We start from the raw sequence: 24,272 nt of genomic DNA, 5'->3' as shown, positions 1-24,272 counted from the left end.
TCCTGCGAAGTTAAGAAGTGTTACTGCATATAGACCAATTAGCCTAACTAAAGTTGACTGTAACATATTGATGAAAATATTGGCCAGAAGACTCCAGACAGTTAGGACAAAACTGATTGGTTCCCACCAAACTTGTGCCATAAAGGGAAGAAAAATAATGACCAACATAAACATAGCACGATCAATCCTAGAAAGTTGTGAAGCTATGCATCTCAATGTTGCCATGCTTCAAATTGATCTCGAAATGACATTTGATCGCGTGCCGCACGATTTGCTCCTTTCATTACTTCAGCACATCAATGTGGGGAGTTTGATTAGCGACGGAGTGCGCATGGCTTACACTGGATGCTCGACGAGATTGGTAATAAATAAAACTGCGGGTGAGCGTATACCTGTGCTGCGGTCAGTAAGACAGGGGTGTCCACTATCACCCCGGCTTTTTGCTATTTTTATCGAACCTTTCTGTTTACGTGTAAATAATAACACTGCAATAAGTGGCTTTAAATTGCATGAAGCTGAGGTTAGGCTCCTTGCATACGCAGACGACATTGCAGTTTTCTGTACAATTTATGAGAGTATAATGCATACTGTAAATGCCGTGAAAACTTTCTGCACGGCGAGTGGTAAAGACGTGAACTGGGATAAGTGCGTTGGCTTCTGGCATGGGGAATGGGATGTCACGCCAAGAGTACCTCTAAACATTAAATAGCATGAAACACCAGTGAAGTATTTAGCAGTGCCGCTGGAGTTCTATCACGACAGTGAACCGTATTGGAAAAAAGAAGAACAGGCATTGCGCAATGATGTAGAAAAATGGAAAGGTTGGGGTATTTCTATATTTGCACGGGCCACAATGTGCAACTTGTTTCTGGTGAGCAAGCTGTGGTACGTAATGCAGGCTTTGCACTGCAGTAGAATAAGTGTACAGAAAATACACCGAGTATTTGCAATTTTCATATGGAGCTCTGTATGGGAAAGATCAAGCCGCACAAACCTCTTCAGAAAAGTTAGAGATGGCGGGCTTGGATTAGTTCATTTGTACGTAAGACAACTTGTCAATCGTTTCCTTTTTCTGCGTGATGTAGATGACCCTTTTTGAGAACCGTTATACAACTAAGGTTATCTAGAGTGCTGCCGGGATTTCTCGGATCATCATCAAATATGCAAGGACCAATACAAGGGTATATAAAGGAAGTTGTTTCGTCTTTCCACTTTTTGTCAGTGAGATTTTCGTTAGAGTATCTGGCTGACGTACCACGTAAAAATTGTATAAGGATCTTGTCGATGTTTTACTGCCTGTACCATTGTACCGTCAGCTATATTGTGCAGGCCCAGGACAGGATGTTCTGAAACGTGTTAAAAAATGCTTGTAGCGCCAGGGGTCAAAACTTTTTTCTTTATATTACATACTGGTACCTTACCAGTTAAAACGTGGTTGCAGGGCAAGGGAATATTCGTGTCATAGAGCACAAATTGCCAATTGTGTAAAAAACTGGAAACAATTGAACACGTGTTTATAGATTGCTAGAGCGGGGTTTTTTTCTGGGACATACTGCAAAGAACTTTGAAAAAAGAATTAGTCTTAAGTCCACACGGCATCCGTTTTCTTTAGGTTAAAAACGAGGCAGGTGTACCTTATGATCTCATGATGCTTCTGGGCCTGCACAGTATTTGGGAAACCCAACGTGCCTTTGAAAACGCAGTTTTAGAAGTGCTAGCTGTGCGCCAATATTTTTGCAAATCTGTGTGCCATTTTCTTGAAATGCTGAAAAGCCAAGAGGATAATCCAGACTAGATTAAGTGCATTGAGCGATTGTTACGACTGCCCAAGTATTGATTAATAGTCAGCCAAGAGCTGACGGTACCTCAATGAATTTTGTGGGTGCATTTTGTGACCCACTTGAATTTGGACCAATATGCAAATATGTAAAATGTGAACAGTCATGATATGCAAGGCAATAAAGAAAAAAAAGCACAAATAGCTTAGCAAGCTAATGCACTAAGTTCACGTACGTGAGCGCAACTGAGTGGTGCAGGTTCGAGTCCCGCCAAGTCTCAATTTGTTTAGTTTTTTTCAATGTTTTTACTATACTGCTATCTTTTCTAATGCGTTAGGTACTAAAACAAAATGAAAGCAATATTGCACTCAAGTACGTATGTGGGCTGTGTTTTTTGAGCAACAGTTATTAGTATTTTTATTTTCATTATTACATTTTTTTTATTTATTTCATAATATAACAAAATTAAGGACTAAGGGGAACATTGGGTTAGCTTTATTGTGAAGGGACTCGAGAAGTGAGAAAACTCAAACCAAAAAATTTATTAAGAAAAAACTGAGCATTTCACAGCCGGACCAGCTTCTTCAAGGGTAGGCCCTAGGTATGTGCGAGACTTGCTACATGACTCACCTCAAGCTGTGGCAGTTGAGGGAAGGCAATATCACCAAGAAGTTCCAAAATATATTTTGGTTGATGTTTTTTGATTCCTCCAAAATAAGGGCTGCACAATTGTGGTCGAGCCAAACCAAGAATTGCGGGCACGAAGTCATGAGACAGAAAATGAATATTGTTCATTGTTTGAAAAATTGCGCTTAATAAAAGGAAGAGATATGGAGTGCTACGTAGCTTAACTCGCCGTAGGAATTTTATATATACATATAGATAGTTTAAAATGGACAATGTTGCACACATAGACATTGGTTAAATTTCTTTGCAGCACAGTTGAAGCATCTATGTAGAACTGAAGCATCAAGAGAAGCTGTGCGTCCTCACTTTATTGCGCTTTACACAGCTTGTATGCGTCCATGCAGCCATGATATATTTTAAAGCATTTGTTTCACCTATAATCTTCTTATTCACTAAAGCTAGCCCATACATTGTGTCTTATGTAGCAACACAATTGAAGCGTAATCTGCATGGTGGTCTGAAACAATGCTTTTGAAAATCTCAGAACGACCCAGCTCTATACACGACCATCCGAGCATCAATGATAAGCACCAATATGTGTCCGTATATATCAGTTGTGCTCTCATAATTATTTTTCTGACCACTCCGTCTACCCCTACCTCGTTTCGGTCGTGAAGCTGTGGCAAGTTGTGTATAGCTGTATTTATACTGTAGGAGCACATTCTATCAATAAAAACTTATTTTTAGGCTACATGCAATTAGTTTTCATAGATTTTCATTTCTTTTGTCGGTTCTCAGGAGGGCTAAACTCATGGTCGATATTTTGAAATGACATTTCTCTTTGCCAATGTTAACAAGAACAGTTTCATCATTATTGACAAGTTCATTTGCACTGAATTTAGTTCTCATTATTATTGTTTCTACCAAAAAAACGAGCCCCTCAAGTTATGCTTTTTTTTGCTTGATTTGTTTTCGTGTGACAGCATGCAAGTAAATTGACAGTTATTGTCATTCCTTGTGAATGACTCATTTTCCTTGTGACAGACTTTAGCACCTGGGCATCTGCAGAAGTTGTATTCATTCTAGAAAGGGGCGAACAGGGGTGACTGACAACACAGACTAGCCTGCGTTATTCTTTTGTACTATATATGTCACTGTGCATTCATTTATAACTATATAGAGCTCAGATTTCCTGCTGAAAATGTGACAACAAATGTAGATTTTTCGCATTTTTGCGACAATCCGCATGCCTTTCATACACTATTGCACATTGTCGTAAGCACCTTACAAAATCTGTATATTTCCCTAAGACCTTAGGTTCCACATTTTCCTCATGAAAGCTTCTGTACACTCCATACTTTCCTTATTCCTCCATATCTTCTATAATGAACTCTCCGTATGCTCCATAAATTTCCTCATCTTTTCATATTTTCCATAAAACTCCCTCCATCTACGTCATAAAACTTCCTTATTCTTCCATATACTCCATAAAAAGCTTTCCATAAATGCCATACATTTTCTTTATCTTTCCGTATACTCCGTAAAAATCCTTCCGTATACGCCATACGATTTCCTTATCGTTCCGTATACTCCATAAGAAGCCTTCCGTATATGCCATACAACTTCCGTATATTTCCATAAAACTCCATATTTTTTCCGTATGTAGCATAAGGAAATGTTACAGAGTCCGTATATTTTCCGTAAGTTTTCATGCGGAACGTTTCAGTAAAGATCCTTTCCGTTTCCACTCGCTTTAAGAAGTGGTTTTCCCTTGCTTCCGCCAGGCGCTTCAAAGCATATTGATGGTGACATTATTTGGTGTGGAGTTGTCGTCTTCGGCGTGCATTCACCATTAAGACCTGGCGGTTTACCTTTCTGATCTTTGAAGGCTTCCCAGTTTCATATCAAAGAAATGTCTTTCACATGATCAGCTGAGTTGTTTACTTATTCTGTCATTATCTTCGTGGGTACAGTCCGTTGGCATGAATTCTGAAGTTGCGGAAGGTGTCTTCAGACTTGGAGGTTGTTTTTTGGTGTTGGGTTCCTGGTTTGCCTTTTCTGCTGTAGGAACCCTGGTTTGTATGTTTTTGTTATATTCCCCCTTTTGTCCTGAGGCCGACCCATCAAGCTTTTGTGCGACAAGATTGCTATTCTGCACGTATTGTCTAGATGGTGGTGATGGAGACAAAGAGAGTATTTTTTTTCTGCTTCTGCTCTCATCCGTTGTTTTATCGCTTCTACGGGACTTTGCTGTGCCTTTTGTGCATCTTCAATCTTATACTTCGCTCTCACCCTCGCTAGAATAATCAAGCGTTCATAAACTTCGGCTTCTTCTATTTCCGCTTTAAAATGATCGATGTCAACTGTGTTTGCAATCTCCTCACCAATTCCTCTGAGAAGATTGTACTGTTCAGTTAAAATTCGGTGAAACTTCAGCTCACATATTGACAGGTGGTCCATTAGCCAAAGGTGTCCAGTATCTGCAATCACCTGAGTGACGGCCTGGCGCGTTTAATTCAGCCTTTTGTAGAGGGTCTCCATGATCAGGTCCTGTGTCGGAAAAGTGAGTAGTCACTGGCTGGCCATGTCACGAGGCGAAGTGGGAGTCGTCATGGCATCCATCGCAACAGGTTCGCACAACGAATATCTGTCACTTGTGGGGCTGTCATTCTTCGTGATCTTGTGTATATCGGGCCATCGTCGTGAAGGGCGAGTCAGTACTGAGCCGTGGAAGACGTGAGGGCTCCCGTCTCGCGGGCCTCCATACGGTGCCCGCACTCACGGGGCTGCACTGCCAAGATGTACTTCGTTGACCTATGGTCTGCCTTGCCTTGTGTATATCGGGCCTTCGTCATGAAGGGCGAGTCAGGACGGAGCCGAAGTAAACGTGAGGGCTTCCGTCTCGCAAGCCTACAGACGACGCCTGCACTCACGTTGATGCACATTTCAGATGTCATGAACTGTCTTGCCTTGCGATTAATGGGCCGAAGTAAACGTTAGGGCTTTGTCTCGTGAGCCTCCAGACGATGTCTGCACTGACGTCAGTCCATGGGTGCTCCTAGTAGTCTTAGTTGCAGTCGTAATGCCAGGTCATAGCGATGGTTAGGCCTCGCACATCAGCTTTAGCCCCGGCGGCTTCACAAAAGTCCTCGAGGCTGCGACTGTGGTCGAAATACATGAAGGCCACTCCGTCTCACCTCCGAAGGTCCTTCCTCCCGGAATTCAAGGCACCAAAATGTAGAGAAAAGGACGAGCCGCCGTGCCCACAGCAAAGCCCACCCATTGACCTCTTCTTTTCACGGAATTCCGGTCTAATCTCCTAATGATGATAGTGACTATCTTCGTCGTTCACACAATATTTAACACATGTTTTCCCCTTCAGGCCACGCAAAAGATTGTCCATCATCCGCTTGAATTTTGCGGGCGTATTGCAAACACCGAAAGGCGTGACGCGGAATTTGTAAAGGTCGTCAGGTGTGACAAAGGCCATTCTAGGCTGAATCTCAGGTGCCATAGGGACTTGCAAGTAGCCGATCCGTAAGTCAATAGAAGATAAGAACTCTGCATCATGGAGGCTGTTAAGGGCATCGTCGATTATCGGTAAGGGGTAAACATCTTTTCGAGTCATTTTGTTAAGACGACAGTAGTCGACACAGAAGCGAATTGACCCGTCCTTTTTCTTAACAAGAACGACTGGAGATGACCGGGGGCTACTCGAAGGCTAGATGACGCCACACTACAGCATGTCAGCTACTTGGTCATCGATAACTGGCGCTCTGTCGCGGAAACGCGATAAGGTATTCGACGCAGTGATTCATTGGTGCCCGTGTCGATGCGGTGACCCACAGCTGATGTGTGGCCGAGGGGACTATGCTGGCAGTCAAAGAAAGAACAGAACTTGTTCAGGAGTCGTAGAAGCTGAGCACGTTGCAAAACGGTCACCATGTCGGCGATGGAGCTGCTCAGTACGTAGGGTCTAGTAGTCTGCGGCGAAGAGGCAAAGGTCAATCCATTGACTTCGTGTTCGCCGAAAGAACCAGTACGCATGTCAATATTTGCAGAAGGTTCGAGACTGTGAACACGCCCGACGCACTCGCCACAAAGTAGTGTTACAGGACATGACAGCACATTTGAGATGAGCAGTCTGCTGACACCGTCATGAAGTTTCAAAAGGGCTTGAGATAGCGGCAAACACTTGTGATGAACGAAAACGGCAGATGGCGTGAAAAGGGCACATGATTCTGCGAGCGTGTTGCAAGACACCATCTCAAGGGCAAAAGAGTGCGGTGGTATGGTAACGTCTTCAGCAACAAATAGTTTGTCCCCGGTTTCAACAGCGTCACGTAAAGTAGCGTCGCTAAACACTTCAAATGCCACCTCAGTGCGCGAGCAGACGATGACGGCCTTATTAGCAGAGAGAAAGTCCCAGCCCAAAATGAGGTTATTGAAGCAGGAATCCATCACTAGTAGTTCGACGACACGGATGAGGCCGTCAATCGCAATGCGAGCAATGAATGCAGCGGCCGGCGTGACGAGCTCTACGCTTGCTGTGCGAAGCGATGTACTTGCTTGTGGCGTCATAACGTTTTTGAGCAAGCGGCAGAGTCTGGCACTTATCACTGAAACTGCGGCTCCAGTGTCGACAAGAGCGAGTGCAGCGACAACGCCCACATATACGTCCAGTACATTTGTCGATGAAGAAAGAGCCCTTGGTCTTTTCGAGGGTGTCGCAGTTCCTGCCTCTGGAACTGCGGCAATCAGTTTTCCCGCTCTGGCGATGAAGGACGACAATGCATCGGCGATGGCGAGCGGCGTCGAGGGGATGGCGAGCGACGGTTAACAGAAGGGTGGTAATCGGCGTAGGATGACATCTGGTCAGGATGCTGAGAGCCTGCGAACGAAGGGCGCGGTGGTACATAAGAAACAGCTTCGAAGCTATGGTGGTAGTTCTGGTGATAGGCTGGGACACGCTGATGGCATTATCGCGCTATGTGGCCAGGAAACCCACAGACAAAGCATATCGGCCGATTGTCGGGTGTACGTCATTGTCCACTACTCTGAAGTGACCTTGGCTGAGCAAACTGAGGAGTGGGCACAGCTGATGGCAGTGACCTAAAAGTCTGAAGAGGTGGCTCTCGGCGACCACAGCATAGCTTAGAGGTGCATTCACCCCGGCACAGATAAAGGCGGTCGACAAGGGCGAAGTATCAAGGGCAGGTGGCAGAACCACGCAAACTTGCTCCCGGATAACTCAAGAATGTTCGCTGGCAGAAGTGATGGTTGTTGGCCGGCGGTTGATAGCAGCGACAGCTGACGAGCGACCTCAGCGCGAACAAACTCTTTGATCTGCGATAGCAGCGAGTGATGGTCAGAGGCGGTTGTCAAGCTTGAGAAGGTGTCATCCGGAACGTTAGGGCGTCGCGTGGGAAAACGCTGTCGCCGGAGCTCGTCAAAACTCTGACACAGCTCGAAGAGCTCCGAGAAAGTGGCAGGGTTTTTCCAGAGAAGCATTTGAAAGGCGTCATCGGAAATGCTCTTCATAACGTGTCGTACCTTGTCAGTTTTCAGCATTGTCGGGTCGACACGCCGGCAGTGGTCGAGGATGTCCTCTATGTAGCTGGTGAATGTCTCACCAGTTTGTTGGAAGCGGCTTCGTAGTCGTTGTTTTGCGCGAAGTTTGCGCACCCCAGGGCGTCCCAAAACAGCTCTTATGCAGGTCTTGAAGGTCGTCCAAGTAGGAATGTCCGTCTCGTGGTTTATGTACAGCAGCTTGGCGACATCTGTTAAACAAAACATCACGGTACCCAGTTTCATGGCATCATCTCATTTGTAGCGTTGGCTCGTTTGTAGGATTCCAGCCTATCCTCAACGTTTTTCTCGTCAGTGGCGCCGAAGGTGTTGACTTCACGCAGGAGCTGGGCACCGGGACAGCCCCTGGGTGGCGAAGCCCGTCGGGTGTGAAGACAGCGTCGTCAGGCATGACGAACGGCAGCTTTCAGCTACGCAATTTCAGGGTCGGGGCAAACCGCAGCAGTCTCCACCAAAATATAATGTAAATGCAAGGCGATAAGAGGTAGCAGCTTCAGGACAGAAGCAGCAAGGGCTGGCCAGATATACGGGCGTCGTCTTGTCTTGTCTCCGAAAAGATCATGGCTCACACCCACATGGGGGATTGGCCACACTGTAACTCATAAAAGATCATTTTTTACAAAGCTTGCTAAAAAATAAAGAGAAATGAGATAGGAACAATATAATGTTTCTTTGAAAAAACGTGAAAAACTGCAGAAGAATGCGATAGACCAGAATATATAAAACAAATTACCAAGAATGAGAAAGGGGGAGAAAAAATTGGATATATCTGGCAGTACCACTTGCAGCGTATCCTTCCGGTTGCCTGAATGAATTTATGTAGCACTGACAGAATATCACTGCGGCCCACACCCAACTGACTAGCTCGAAACGATAATAGGGTGGATGTATTGACTGGCAATCCGAGCATACCAATCGGTCTTTCAAGAATTATTCGGCGCAGTGAGGCGAAGCGGCGGCATGTGAGAAGAAAGTGATCTTTTGTTTCCGGTTCATTGCAAACTAAACATAGGTTAGTTAATGAAACTCCTGATTTGTTGAGATAAATATTTAACAGAAGAACTCTACAACGAAAGGGTGTGAGGGTCACCTCACATTGACGGGAAAGGCATTTTGCGCTGTTCCATGTGAATTCCAAGTGCCAAAATTCTTCAGATTGTAGAAGCGACGTTTCGTTGATTTTTAAGGCTAACAGGCGTCTGAATCGTTCGGCAGTAATAAAAGGAAACTGTGGAGCTACTAGCATCACCGGGAAATGTAAAGATGCCGAAGCGAGCGAACCAGCAATTTCATTTAGTTCAATTCCAGCATGCCCGGGGACCCAAATAAACCGAACTTCTGATAGGCTATGTGGTACGACAGACCAAAATATCCTGAGAAGTCTTCGCTGCAGCAACCAGGCAGCCCCAGCTCGCGCCTCGCGCCAACGTGTCGATGTCACCGTCGTAGTAGGTATTCCTCTTCACTACAGTGCATTCACTTATAAAAGTACAAACTGACTTAGGGCCAAGCAGGAGTTCAAGAAACAATTATGGCTAAAAGGGAAAGTGGCAGGGCAGAGGACACTCCTTGGTTTGGTGTACTTGGGGATGGGAGCAAAGGCCAGACAAGAAAACCGGGCAATGGTAAAGTTTATAACAAAGGACATTGAGGAATTAAGAGGAGAGTGCGAGATAATTATACTAGAATATATGAATGCGCACATAGAAGATATTGATGGGTATACCGACCCCACAGGCAAAATGATCATGGATATGTGTGGAAGACATGATTTGATCATTTGAAACTATACCGAGAATTCTGAAGGGCAAATAACATGGGAGGAAAAAAGGCTGCTGTCGACGATAGATTAAGCACTGATGTCACATAGGATGTATGATAAGCTCAGGGAAATCACATAGATGAAGGTGGCTCCAGACGTCTGGGTAGTGGTCACGAACGTATCAGGCTAAGCTTTGGAAAAGCAGGAAAAAAGGAAAGGAGAGAAGATGATCAACTACAGGAAAACTTTTATGTAGAAAGACAAAGAGAAACAGTTACTAAACAAATTGACAACGTAATACCTGATGATAATAAAACAGTGTGGACATATACGAATCTAATCAGACTGTTTGAGCTAGAGCTTGCTGAGGCACGTAACAAGTCACCCCCCAAAAGAAGACACAAACCTAAGAGCTGGTGGGATGAGGAAGTTAAGAGAGCCATAGCAAAGGTCTGGAAACCTATAGGGAACACAGACATGCTAAGCAGCGGGGTGAACCAACAGATGATGTTGAAACAAAAGGGAAAATCTCTCTAAACTGTAGAAGGAATGCGTCCCTTCTTATCATTGAGAAGATTAAAAGGAAGCTCAGTGGCTGGCAGAAGTACACAAAAAAGGTAGACACCCAGCTGCGAAATTTTGGAACCACCTAAACTCCCGAAGAAATGAGAGGAGCATAGAGTAGAGGTTTATATCTATAGCTCAAGGTACTAGGCTAGAAGGGGAAGAATCTATTGAATATATAGAAACAAGGGCGACAAAAAAATTTCAACAAAGAAGTGATTTATGCACCACAATAGACAAGAATGAATCAAGTGACCCAATTGCTCCATTTTCACAACGAGAATGGGAAAGGGATGAGAAGAGTGTTCCTAGAAGATCAACAGGCAGAGATGGCATTACAAATATGCTGACAAAGACATCAGGTCCGAAGTCTAAGGAGGCTTTGAGAGTGACAGTGAGCAAAATAATAATTGGTGGTGAAGTCCCCGATGGATGGAAACTTAGCAGGATGAGCATGATCTATAAAGGTAAGGGGGACAAAGCTGACATGAACATCAACCGTCTTATAACAATGACATCAAATGTCTACAGGCTGGCGATGCAGATTGTAAAGGAAAGACGGCAAGCATGGATAGAGGATGAGGGGTGCCGGGGGAACTGCCGAATTGGTTTCGGAAACACAGGAGGTTGGAAGACAATCTGTTCTCACTGACGCAGTGCATCTAAAGAGCAGAAAAGAAACACTGGGCCCTGTGGCTAGCATTTTTGGATATCAAGGGATCGTATGATAGCGTGGTTCAAGAGGACTTGTGGGGAAAACTGGATACGGATATCAAGGGAGCGTATGATAGCGTGGTTCAAGAGGACTTGTGGGGAAAACTGGATACACTAGGTGTGGAATTTGGAGTCACTAATCTTTTAAAGGATATGTATAATAATAACAAGGTAGTTATAAAATGGAAAAAACAGGTATCCAAGAAAGCAGAGGTAAAACGGGGACTTAGGCAGGTGTGTCTTTTGTCACCATTGTTATTCATGATGTACCTACACGGATTAGAGGCCACATTAGAGGGAATTGGACTGGGCTTCAACCTCTCTCGTCAAACAAGGAAAACTCATTGAACAGGCAGTACCAGCATTTAGAAAGCAGATGATACAGTGCTAATGGCCGACAACAAGGAAGATTTGCAGAGATGAATGGACATCTGCGGTAATGAGGGAAATAGGTTAGATTACAGATTCAGTACGGAAAAATGAACAATCATGACTTTTAATGATAATGAGATTAGTGAGCTTGGAATACGGGAGGTTACGCTAGAGGTAACAGATAATTACAAATATCTGGGCGTATTGATAAGCAATGAGGCCGAGTACCTAAGCCAACACGAAATATACGTGACGTATAAATGTAATAAAAATGCAGTGGTGATGAGAAACAGGGCACTGTGTAATTACAATAGGTATGATGTTGTGAGAGGCATATGGAAAGGGGTCATGGTTCCTGGTCTCACGTGCCGCAATACGGTCTTGTTGATGAGATCAGAAGTTCAAGCAAGATTAAAAATTTAAGCAATGTGGAATAGGTAGGCTTGCCTTAGGAGCTTATGGGAATACACCAAATCATCGAGTACAGGGGGATATAGGATTGACATCATTTGAGGGCAGGGAAGCTAGCAGCAAGATAAAATTTGAGAAACGATTGAGAGAAACGGGGGAAGTGTTGGGCTAGGAAGTTTTCCAGCTACTTGTACATTAAGATTGTCGATACAAAATGGAGGAAGCGAACCAAAACATTGACTGGTAAATACTTAGAAATTAGCAGGGGGCCAAACAAAAAAGAATTATCGGTTAAGAAGAAGGCGAAGGAAGTTGATACCGATGTGTGAAGAATCGGCATGATTAAGAAGTCGGCACTTGAGATCTATCTAACTTTTAAGCAGGAAATTGCGAAGGAGAGGATCTATGATAATACTCGGGGTAGTTCTCTACTGTTTGAGGCCAGGACGGGAGTAAATCGAACCAATGCATATCGGGCCATATACGAAGAGGTAGACACGGTATACAGTGCGTATCAAAAGGAAGAGAAAACGGCCGAACACTTAATAATGTTTTGTAAAGGGCTTCACCCTATAGTCCAGGATGATGGCGCAGAGTTTTTCAAAGCACTGGGGTTTAGGGACAGGGAGGGCAAAGTAGACTTTAAGCGGGTAGAAATAACAAGAAAGAGGTGATCTTATTGATGGCTAAAGTCAAGACACGAGTGAAATTTAAACTCTTCACTGCAAAGTACGAGTCCTCAACCTCATCATTTAACGAAAAAAATAAATCTACTCATTGGTTCACTAAGTATTAAGGCTCGGTGGCATGAACCGCCACCCGATCCAAAGGGTACTGCCATACCAATCCATCTATCCATCCATCCATGCTAGTCGCGAACTGCTAGCGGCCGTTTCAGTTCGCTGCAACACGACGCCGTCTTTCATATCGAACGTCTCAGTTTTTTCTGAACTATCCGCAATCTTTGAAGCTTTAGTTATCCCTGGGAGCCTATACGACGTGCGTGTTGCCATGTAAAAGCGATGGGGAAGAAGCGTTTTGCCCGACGCTACAACACAGGGTACAAGTCCTGTACCGAGAAACTTTCGCTGTTTTCTGCGCCGAGACGTGAAGAACGTCTTCGGGTGTGGGGGAATTCCATTCAACGCAAGGATCGAATCCTACAGTAAACAGACTGCCCCTGCGAAACGCACTTCGAGCCTGAATTGGTGAGCAAAACCTGGGAAGTGGCCTGCAAGGCAACGTTTTATGTCGAGATCCCCGGAAGCGTCTTTCTCTAAAGATGCAGTGCCCTGTACTTTTCCCGACTGCCCAACCTGTCTCTCGAAAGGGGAAAAAACAACGCAAGAGGCAAGCCGAAATACGTGACGTCAACGAGACTTTCAAGAATCACAGAAAGCAAAGCCAGGATCTCAGTGGCTCGCTTTTTCAATGCCTTCTTGCGGATCCCCCCGAACGTCGTGCTACTGCTTCGGACATGTTCTTGCATGATTGCACCTCGGCACCACTCACAGCGCTGTTACCTTTTGATGAGCTGTTTGGAGGCCCAGCATCCGTTGAGCTTCCGTCCAGAACCTAAGGTTTTCACCGACTGCAGGTTGACGAGCTTTACAATGTTGTGTTCTCAGAATTGTGGCGCGTTCGAGAACCACAGTGTGCTCTTGACACATGCCACACAGTGCCGTGGAAACTGCTTGACAATAATCAAGACACGCAACTCAGTGTTGTTTTAATGGGCAAGCCGGTTTCACACGAAGTACTGGGATTCAGCCTCTAAGTGTCAATCAGCGACGACATCACAATCCTACTGAAGGACATGGAGAGCCTCCACCTTTGCAGTGGTGGCCCAACGGCAAAGCAGTACCCCCATGCACAACTGGAATGCGGAATAGTTGACGTTTGTGGACGGTGGAGGCACAGAAATTGTGCGCAGGTTCTTTCTGCCAACGGTGCCTTCCAGAGGTGTGCTGGCCTGTCGGAAACTCTGCGGGTCCACCAAAGGAGGGCACTGCTCAGGAAGCAAGGAAAAGGGGCCCGCAAAATTTTCGCATGGTAATTATGAGAGGGTGAGAATTTTTCGACGAGCACAGTATGCGCTTAAACGAGCCAAGGATCACTTGACTAAGAAGGTAAAGGGGCTGAAGCAAGCACTGAAGACAATGCAGGACATGCTAGTTGCCATTTCTAATGAATCCTTGCAAGAGAAGTTGGACAAGCTGCATGTCCCAAATGAACGGCTCATGGTCATTCAGGAGTGCATCTCAGCTGCTAAGGCAACAGGAAAGAAAACCGCCGATACCCGAAGAGTTGGCTTTTGTTGTGCCTGCTTTTGCATATTCGGAGTCCATCTACGTACGCCTTTTTAAGGAACAATGATATTCTACCATTGCCGTGCAGTTCCACCGTGCGAAAGTATTTGGCAGCCATCCGTGTAAAGTGTGGGTTTGACGCCAGTGCCTTTGGAGCGTTCGAAAAGAAACCGGGGCCAGATTCACAAAACTCACTTACGAAAACATTGTTGCGCAAGATCATTTTTTGTTGCGTAAATCGATTCACAAAACGAAAAAAAAACGTCGTAGGAAGCCATTGTTGTCACATCGGCCACTGTAATAAAGCGCGCCGTGACTGACCGGGAACATGTCAGCGGCGATGGTGATGCTGTTGCTATATATGCTTGCGTCACCGAAAAGTGCCCATAAGTGGATTCACGAAGCGAAATTTTGCGTAAAAACAGTGTGGCTGAAAGAAAATCCTGAGCTTGGTCCGGACCAATCTTAGGAACAATGTGGCTACTTGGAACCTGCCGCCGTGGCAGTATACTTTAGTGCCTTGGCTGGTTTTGAATTAATTCACGCCCATGAAGGGCTGCCTGATGACTGCTGGTGCGTACTTATTTCTTTCGGCGGTTTGAGTTTCGTGTGGGTTTTTCCTCTTATGCAATAGATGGTATTGACAACCACCGTCGTCCAATAATTATAAGTCGCAGTAATTGAAGAATGCTATTGGACGTAATTGGCGTAAAATTATGCATGTAAAGATTTCTGGTTGGATGAAAACCAATGTGCTACGTGAATCGTCGGTGCATTAGAACTTGGCACGGCATAGGATCAACCTTATTAGTTATGTTTTTGTGTTGCACCCCATCTCATCGAAATAAAAGTACGACTCGAGATCCTGCCTCATTGGTGGAAATTACCACCAAAGAGGTTAATGGGAGCACATTCCTTGCACGTTATTCGAAATAAAAATGAGAGGAACTTGTTAGTGAGTGGTTCATAATGTTTGTGCTTCCATTGGCTCTAACTGTCCAATGGATGCGATCTCTAAAATACAGTTGTCGATACACTTTGGGACGATCTGGAACGGCGCGCACTTTGTAAACCGAAGCGTATTAGGGGTGTGCGTGATTACGCATGGAACTACAAACAAATCAAGCATTTCTCACCTTCACTGCTCAGAAACCGATAAGGACCGTGATAATATGGCAAGCAGTCGGAATAAAATGACCCTAGTAACTTTATATGACCCTGGAAATACGCAAACCCTCATGATTCTGGAGCAAACCTTGGTTGAATTCGTTCCTGCGACAATTACCAGCATTTTAACGTGTTGCACGAACATAATTAAAAGATACAGCGAGCCACTGACATGTATTTTATGCAACACAGTGACCCCTTGACCTGGGAATAATAGCGTTGCGAAGGTGAATCCCCCGTCGCATGCTCTGATCGTAGCAGACGACAAACGCGAGCAGACGACGGCTTGGCCGCCAAGCACAGCTTGTGATTGGTTGTGAAGCAATACCCTCAACATAAGCTCACTCCGTGAGGTTGCCAAAACACTTCTTTCATCTCGCACGCCTGTCGTGTTCGGCATATCACCCCCCTCGCAGTTACGAGCAAATTTTGACAAGGTTCCTATGGCGTTGCATGATTGATTGCCAGACTGGAAGGGTAGTTGTTGCCAGACTGCCGCTAAACTTGGCTGAAAAGTTTTTTCTTGAAGTTGTGGCTTTTCCGTAAGAGTTTGGTGCTATCCGCGGTGCATTTCGCGAGTGCATGAGCGACGCTGGCCGTTTTAATTAACGGAATGAACCGAGCCTAGCAGAAGTCGAGCGTGGTGCTGCCGTGCAATTAAGAGGCCGTTTTAATGCCATTTTAATTAACAGAATGAACCGCGCATTACAGAATTCGTTTTACCTACGGAATGTACCAATCCTAGCAGAAGTCGAGCGCGGCACTGCTGCGCAATTAAGAGGCCATTTTAATTAACGAAATGAACCACGCTTAGCAGAAGTCGAGCGCGGCGCTTCTGCGCAATCAAGAGGCCGTTTTAATTAACGGAATGAACCGCGCCTAGCAGAAGTCGAGCGTGGCGCTTCTGCGCAATCAAGAGGCCGTTTTAATTAACGGAATGAACCGCGCCTAGCAGAAGTTGAGCGCGGCGCTGCTGCACAATTAAGAAGCCGTTTTAATTAACGAAATGCATTACAGATTTCGTTTTATTTACTGAATGAACCGCGCCTAGCAGAAGTCGAGCGTAGTGCTGTCGTGCAATTAAGAGGCCGTTTTAATTTCGTTTTAATTAACGGAATGAACCGCGCATTACAGAATTCGTTTTAATTAACGGAATGAACTTAGCCTAGCAGAAGTCTAGGCGCGTTCTCTTGCTGTGTGCGCAGCTGTGCGATTAAGATATCGCGTCTCAGTATTAGGGATGACGGGGAAACTGAATAGAGTCGCGGGAGGTGATGCGCTGCCCCCCCCTTACTTTTTTTTCTCTCTCAGCTGATCGTGTCGCGTCGACCACGCGCTACGACGGGGGATGCTACGCTTCCCCTAGCTGAGTCAGCACAAGACATATCGTTCGGACTCGTATATACATGTGATGCATAAGCGTTCCAAGGCTGGTTAATCGGGGTAAGTCGGATATGCTACATCTATGTACGCCTGGAAGGCCTGCCTCGGGAAGACTGTCGCTGTTTCCATACGGGTATGCCTCCGTCGACGTTGTATTCTGGAAGAGTGGCGTGCAGGCGACGACCTTGCAGTAGTTCTCCGGGTGAGTGACCGCTGTCAAGGGGAGGAGATCGATAAGCCAACAGACCAAACCATACATCCCCCCGGGACACGTGGGTTTTCTTTAGAATACGCTTCACGATCTGTACCCCCTTTTCAGCTAAGCCATTTGATCGTGGGAACTCTGGACTTGAGGTGATATGCTCGAAGTCATATCGGCGCACGAAGGACGCGAACTCTCGCGATGCAAATTGAGGCCCGTTGTCGGTGCAAACTTGGTTGGGAATGCCGTATCGCGAGAAGATAGCAGATATCTTGTCGATTACTTCCGCCGCCGTGGTACCTCCGAGTTTCTCGACGTCAGGAAAGTTAGAATGGGCCTCAAACACAACTACGTAGTGTTCTCCAGCAAATGTAAATAGGTCTATGCCTACGCGATGCCAAGGTCGGTCGGGCATTGGCTGTAGCAGGAGGGGTTCACTCGGTTGACTGTATGCGTACTTTCGACATACGCTGCACGTTCGCGCTCGTCGCTCAATGTCACTGCTCATTCCCGGCCAGAAAACCAGTCTACGGGCTCTAGCTTTGCACTTGTTCATACCTAAGTGGCCTTCGTGAATTCGCTCAAGAATTTCCGCACGCATTGATTTAGGCACCACAACTTTGCAACCCTTTAGCACCACTCCATTGACCACGGATAGCTCTTCCGCATACGGTTTCAGTACACCGTCTATTGCCATGCCATCTTCCATTTGTTTCATGGTGCGGCTGAGAAGCGGATCTTCGAGGGTTTCCTTCTGCAGCCGCAACATAGTCGCTTTGCTTATGATGCTGGTGACTACTTGCGTTGTGTGGACGTCCACGTCCTCGACTTGGTCGCCTCCGCCAGTTGGTAGTGCAGCCCGAGACAGCAGGTCTGCGAGTAACAGGTCCCTACCAGGTACAAACTGCAACAAAAAATCATATTTCATAAGACGGATGAAAAACCGCTGTATCCTGGGTGGCATATCTGCAATGTTCTTTTCGGCAATCGCAAGTAATGGCCTGTAATCAGTTTCTATTGTAATGCTTCGTCCATACACGAACTGAACAAATTTTTCACAAGCGAAAACAATTGCCAGTGTTTCCTTTTCTATCTGGGCGTATCGCTCTTCACTCGGCGTCAGCGCTCTTGAGGCATAGGTCACTGGGCGCCAGTCATCCCCGTGTTTTTGCAATAAGGCCGCGCCAATACCTGTTCCTGAGGCGTTCGCAGTTATCTTAGTGTTTCTTTTTTCATCAAAAAGAGCCAGCAATGGAGGATTAGCAAGCGCTGCGTAGATCTGGTCCCATTCGCGCTCATGGGCTGTTGTCCACTCAAACACCGATGCTTCTTTCACCAGGCTACGCAGCAACGTCGTTTTATCACTCAAAGCTGGCAGGTATTTCCGAAAGTAGTTCACAACCCCGAGTAATCTGCGCACACTCTGTTTATCTTTTGGGGCTGGCATGGCACGGACGCTTTCGATTAGATCGGGGTCCGGACGAATTCCGTCTCTTCCGATAACGTCGCCAAGGAATGCAACCTGCGTGGTGCCGAACACGCATTTAGCTGGATTAAATGTCAGCCCTTCCTCTTGCGCCCGCCTTAGTACTGCGATGACGCGTTCGTCGTGTTCTTCCTTTGAGTTTCCCCATATTAAAACGTCGTCTACGTAGACGCGCACTCCCGGCAGCCCTTCAAACATCTCTGTTAGAGTCTTCTGGGACACCTCGCTGGCTGAGGAAATTCCGAAAGGCAGACGCAAAAAACGGTACCACCCAAATGGTGTCGCAAAAGTGGATATTCGTGAAGTGGCCTCATCTAAAGGAATCTGATGAAAGCCGGCATTAGCGTCGAGCCGGGAGAAACATTGTGCTCCTGCCAGCTCGCTCTCTATGTCCTCTCTTGAAGAGATAAAATAGTGCTCCCGCTTAATGCTCCTGTTCACTGCTCTAGGGTCCATGCAGATGCGAAGGGTACCATCCTTCTTGTGCACAACTACCAGGGGGCTCACCCATTCAGTTGGTTCATCCACCTTGACGATGATTGAGGCCTTTTCCATTCGTTGCAGTTCTTGTCGCAGGCGTCCTTTCAACGCTGTGGGTACTCTGCGGGCAGGCTGCACGACTGCAACGGCATCCTCTCGTAGTACCATTTTGTAGGGTCGCCTGACGCAGCCGGTGCCGCTGAAGAGGTCAGGAAATGCAAGCTGGAATTTCGTTTGCCCATCGCCTACCTTCATGGCGTCCACCGTCACCGGCACCAGACCAAACTGCTGGCATGTCTTTAAGCCAAGGATGGCTTGGCGCCCCTTTTTCACGATAAAGAACGAGACCGAATGCTGTGCTTCGTTTATCTCGAGATCTTCGGTCGCCACGCCAACGTGTTTGATTGTACTGCCGTTGTAGGCGGAGAGGACAGCGGCGCTCTTTCGCGGAGTGCTTGCGTGGGCGATTCGGTTGAACAGGGTTAGGGGCAGCAAATTTGCCTGAGACCCGGTATCTACCTTGAATTGTATCTCCTGACCGGCTATTTTTCTGCGAACCATCCAATCCACTCCTATATCTCCGGTGACGCCGCTAATGCTGATGCCCAGGATGTCAAAATTTTGATCGCTTTCTTCGGCTTTGTGAACCTCGCTTATCCTGCGCGCATTGTTGCAGCATGCGGCGAAGTGATTTCGTTTCTTGCATGCATAACAAGTTTTTCCATACGCCGGGCACCGCTCGGGGGCATGTACCTTGTTACAATTTCTACACCGAGTTCCATTCGCAAACTTCATGCGGTGTGTGCGGCGTGTAACGTCAACGTGCAGGCTTTCATTTGACCATGCTGCGCTCTGAATGGCAGCAATCTCAGCAGCTTTTCAAATTTCTTCTGCTTCCTGCAAGTTTAAGTCTTTGTCGCTCAGCAGCTTTTCTCGAAGTTTCGCATTATTTGTCCCAAACACCAGTTGATCTCTGATCATAGACTCTTCAAGCGCACCGAAGTTGCACAGCTTTGCTTGTTTTTTTAAGTCCCGTAGGAACCGGTCAAAGGGCTTGGCCTCTTTCTGCTTTCGCAGTCGAAAAATGTGCCTTTCGTAGACTTCATTACCCTGGTCGACACAATATTCTTCGAATTTCCGCACTAACGTATCATAATCTTCTTTGCTCTCACCTGCCGCAAACGAGAAGTTGTTGTAGACCTCGAGCGCCTCGTCCCCCGCGGTGCTCAGAAGAATCGCTGCTTTTACGGCCGATGGGCGGGGCTTCTCCGGTTCCGTAGTGGTGATGAACAGCTGCAGCTTCTGCTTGAATACCAGCCAGTTTTTCCTGATGTTGCCGGACAGTTGCAGCGGTTCCGGGGGCTTGACGAAGTCCATTTCGAACGTCAGTACCCCACTTCTGACACCATGTATCGTTTAGCTCAGAGACAAGACGACGATGAACACGTGGCTGGGCCTCGCCATAACGAAAGACCCCTGGCCATTTATTTGCTGGGCTTAAGTAGCCGCGCTCACAGCGGGGAAGGGGGAAAGAAAGAAAGAAAAGGAAGGAACGTAAAGCGCACGAAACGGTGGAGAGGAGGAGAAGACGATATCGCCTAGGGCGAATGCTGATAGCAGATAGTCCGGTCCGTTACAGCTTCTAATGATTGTTTTTAAATATCTCGTTTTTCTCTCTTCACAGATCGCAGAGATAGGTTTGTTAAGGTCCTGTGATGCATCGGTTGCACACATTGGCACAACAATCCACATCATGATTTGGAGTACCTGAACAAAAATAAGAAGGGCATGTGCTCCCTAACTGTTCAAGTCTATGTCTCTGCTGGGACTGTTATCACTCAGCGGACCTGCATGTGGCCTGGAAACATGCATGGCAGCCTCATCTAGAAAGACTGCGATCTGCTTGGGAGCTTCGAGGGCACAAGACTGCCTAATGACTAGCTGCAAGGTTAGTTTTTCTTTAATACATACGAATGAGTGAACACCACTTACTGTGCTCAAATTGAAAACCCAAGCATGGTTGCTTGCAGTGAATATCTTTATTATTCTCACACATAATTCTTATTCAACACTTAGAGAACTAAATTACGAGATAATTGAGAATGTTGAACGCCTGCAGCGTGTGAATGAAACTCCCATCATCTGAGGCTCAAAAGCTTGTGCATTTGAACGAGCACAAATGCTTTGAATCCTTATTGAGCTCTCAAGCTTGTGACTCACTCTGTGGATCAAGTGCTCTGGAAAGAAATAACAAGTGGGTGACAATCGCCGTGCTGTTCACAACTTGCAAGGAGAAAGACCTATCGATCAAGCCTCAGACACTATAGGGCCAGTAACTGGATCTTTTACTGGATATAGCTTTTTCTCTCTCAGTGTTGTGGCATGTTGTGTTTCAACCGAACGTGTTCACCACGATTGCATAGTGATACATTTTTTCCTACAAATTGTACTTGACCTAAGCATGCATTGTGGATTTCTAAAGGTGACGTTCAATGTGTTTTAAGCCATGGCTCCTCATCTTTCTGTCTGTGGCTCACCTACTTCAGCAGCAGTGCGATGCAGCCAGCACACATGCAAGCCAAGTTATGGAGCACTCCTTTGGTGTTCTGTGCAGGACACAGCATTTCTATCCGGCGAAACACTAGTATCAACAATATTGGTGAGTGTTGGTGGCACCTGTAGGAACCCATTGTGTTTGTTGCGTATTATTTCCCCTGATGAAGTGCATTTTGAAAGATTTTCTTCATTTGGAATAATAGATGTCAGCAACAAGCATACTCACAATCCTGAAGTGCATTGTGTCTTCTAGACGGCCCATTTGCTCCTATATGCGGTATGGTGAGCTGGCTATGTTAGAAAGCCTTGAAGTTATGAACATTAGCTGTCGTGTTGTAATGCAGTCTAACTTGTGTTTGTTAGTGGACATATTTGTGGTCTGCTTCTTGCACCTAGTGTAAAGTCGAAATAAAAGAGACTTTATTGGCTTATGATGCCTGGCAGAAGTTTCATGCTTTAATCTATAACATTGTAGTTTTGCTCTTGTATAATAATAAAATATATTTTCTGTCTTCACTGTTTGTTTGTGTGTTGAGGCTTGCCATCGGCTTCTAAAAATATGACATCTGTGAATATGAGCACATATTTAACGACTGTACACTCTTGCATGTAGCATGGTTGTAACAATAATCTGTATTTTTCCAAGTTCCAGCAGTAACAAGGGATCCAGTGCTCCACGGTCATGTGCAGTGTATCAAGAACAAAGCAAAGAAGACAACAAGTAGAAAGGAACTGCCAGTGACTGTTCTCTTGCTCAAAGTTTACGACAACAGAAAGAGCACACTGTGATGTCAGGAGCAGTTTGAGTTGTATACGTAGTAACATTCTGTGCAGCTGCAGCTTAACTTCTTAGCAGTGCATTATTCCGAAGTTCCTTTGCCTGCGTTCCAAATTATTCAAATTTTGCATGAAAGATACAAAACAATGACACTAAATTAAAGGCTGCTGTAGTGTTAGTGGGCAAACAATTTTGAGCTGAAGTTTTTAACATGCATGTTAATAAAAGTGTCTGCGTGTCTCTGCATTTAACTGCCATAAATCACACTATCCATGGTCGGCAATAGTAACTGTGCTTGCATTCTTTGTAGTACAAGAAGTAAAGCCATGGATGCGGTAATCTCGTACTTGGTCGATATAATTCTTCAGTGTACACTCATTTGTATAGCACCAATGATACCATGACTGTATAAGCTCTGAGAAGTGAATCAATGTGAATTATTTTTATTTGAAAGGTAGAGGATCATCACTACTCCTGGTATATCTAACAGTAGATTTTAGTGCTTGTGTATTGTTATCCCACTGCCTGTCCGTCCTTCAACAGTCTACTTGTATGTTTTACAGTGTAAGTGTAACTTCTTTATTGTATACTTTGTTCGGACATATTTGTTCCTAATGTAATTGTGTACTATGCAAGTGACTTATCATATATGCAGCTTTACTCAGACTAGAAATAATTGTTTTTATTTTAATTTATATGTAACTATAGCATGCATTTACTTATCTTTTTTTAAGTGCCTGTACAATTGTTTAGCCCCACAAAATTACTGGCGTACTCTAATATTGAAGCTGGCATCTTAATATAGTTTGTTAGTGGACGTAATATTATGTTTACAAACATTGTTCCTATCCTCAGATAAACTGTGAAAACTCTATTTCCATTTACACTATTTACATTTTTTGAACTGTGTGAAGGTAAAGGTTGCTTTGTTCTTTTATTCTGGTCCCTGTTTTATGCAAACGACACCTAATTACTTTGTAGTGGCATAGTGTTAGTTGTGATTTTCCACATATGTGCTGAGCGACATCGCAATTGAGACCAGCAGCAAGACATACATGCAGTGCACTGGAGCATCACCTCACATAATTAGTGTACAGTCTTTGCCCACTAGTGAACCGAACTTTTTTCAAGCAGACTAACAGATAACTGAATGGGATTTTTGTTAATGTGCAAACTTTGAAGTCTTTTTGGGGAGTGTTTCAGGAGAACAAAATGGGGTTCATAGCTATCAGTATAAACACTGTTTGCACCAAGGCACGTAGTAGCTTAGAATTGTATTATTCATGTATTGTCTAGAATTTCATTGCGCTGTGCCGCCTTTCAGCCCAAGTGTGCTAACTTGCTTTGTTAGTGTGTTGTGAATGAGCCAAGCTATGTAAATAAGCAGAGTAATATTGCAGATATGAGCAAAATATTGATGCACAGCCCTTTTATTTAGCATGACATTGTCAAGGGCTTAATTCTTGTGTTTCTTATAAAAACTGCTTGTCAATGGGCAGCAGCAGAAACTATGCATCAAGCTTTTCCGAGATGGTTCGAGAAACACCGAGTTCAGACATAACAGTGCTGGTGGATTTCTCTCGTAAGTTACTTTCTGTATATTCAAAATGGGTGTATTGGAATTTTTGTTTTATAGCCATTCAGCTTAATAGTTACACCTCAGTATATTTTTGTATGTATGTATGTATGTATGTATGTATGTATGTATCTTTTAAATGAGAAATCATTTATCATTGATGAGTAAGTTTGGTAATGATTTGGCTGAATTTGTTTCTAGTTCTTTTTCTTCTGAGCAATTATACATTTAATTTTGTTTTTTACTGCATGAAAATAAATGTAACCTTACACAAAATATGTGCATTCGAAGAAATTGTTTCATTTGCCAACGTACAGTCATGAGCAAGAAATTGGGTGAAATGGAACCAACCAGCGAAGATTAGATTAGAGCATAGCTACTTTACATGTCATATATTGTACACATTGCGTTCGTTGAATATGTCAATTTCAACATATCAATTTTAATCAGAATAAACAAGCTATCACCCATGGTTGTATATGTTTGTGATATTTATGAATAATGCCACTTGGGTGCTA

This window comes from Rhipicephalus microplus, chromosome 1 (assembly GCF_043290135.1).
Source record: "Rhipicephalus microplus isolate Deutch F79 chromosome 1, USDA_Rmic, whole genome shotgun sequence".
NCBI classification, from domain to species: domain Eukaryota; kingdom Metazoa; phylum Arthropoda; class Arachnida; order Ixodida; family Ixodidae; genus Rhipicephalus; species Rhipicephalus microplus.
Note: the sequence above shows the minus strand (reverse complement) of the source record.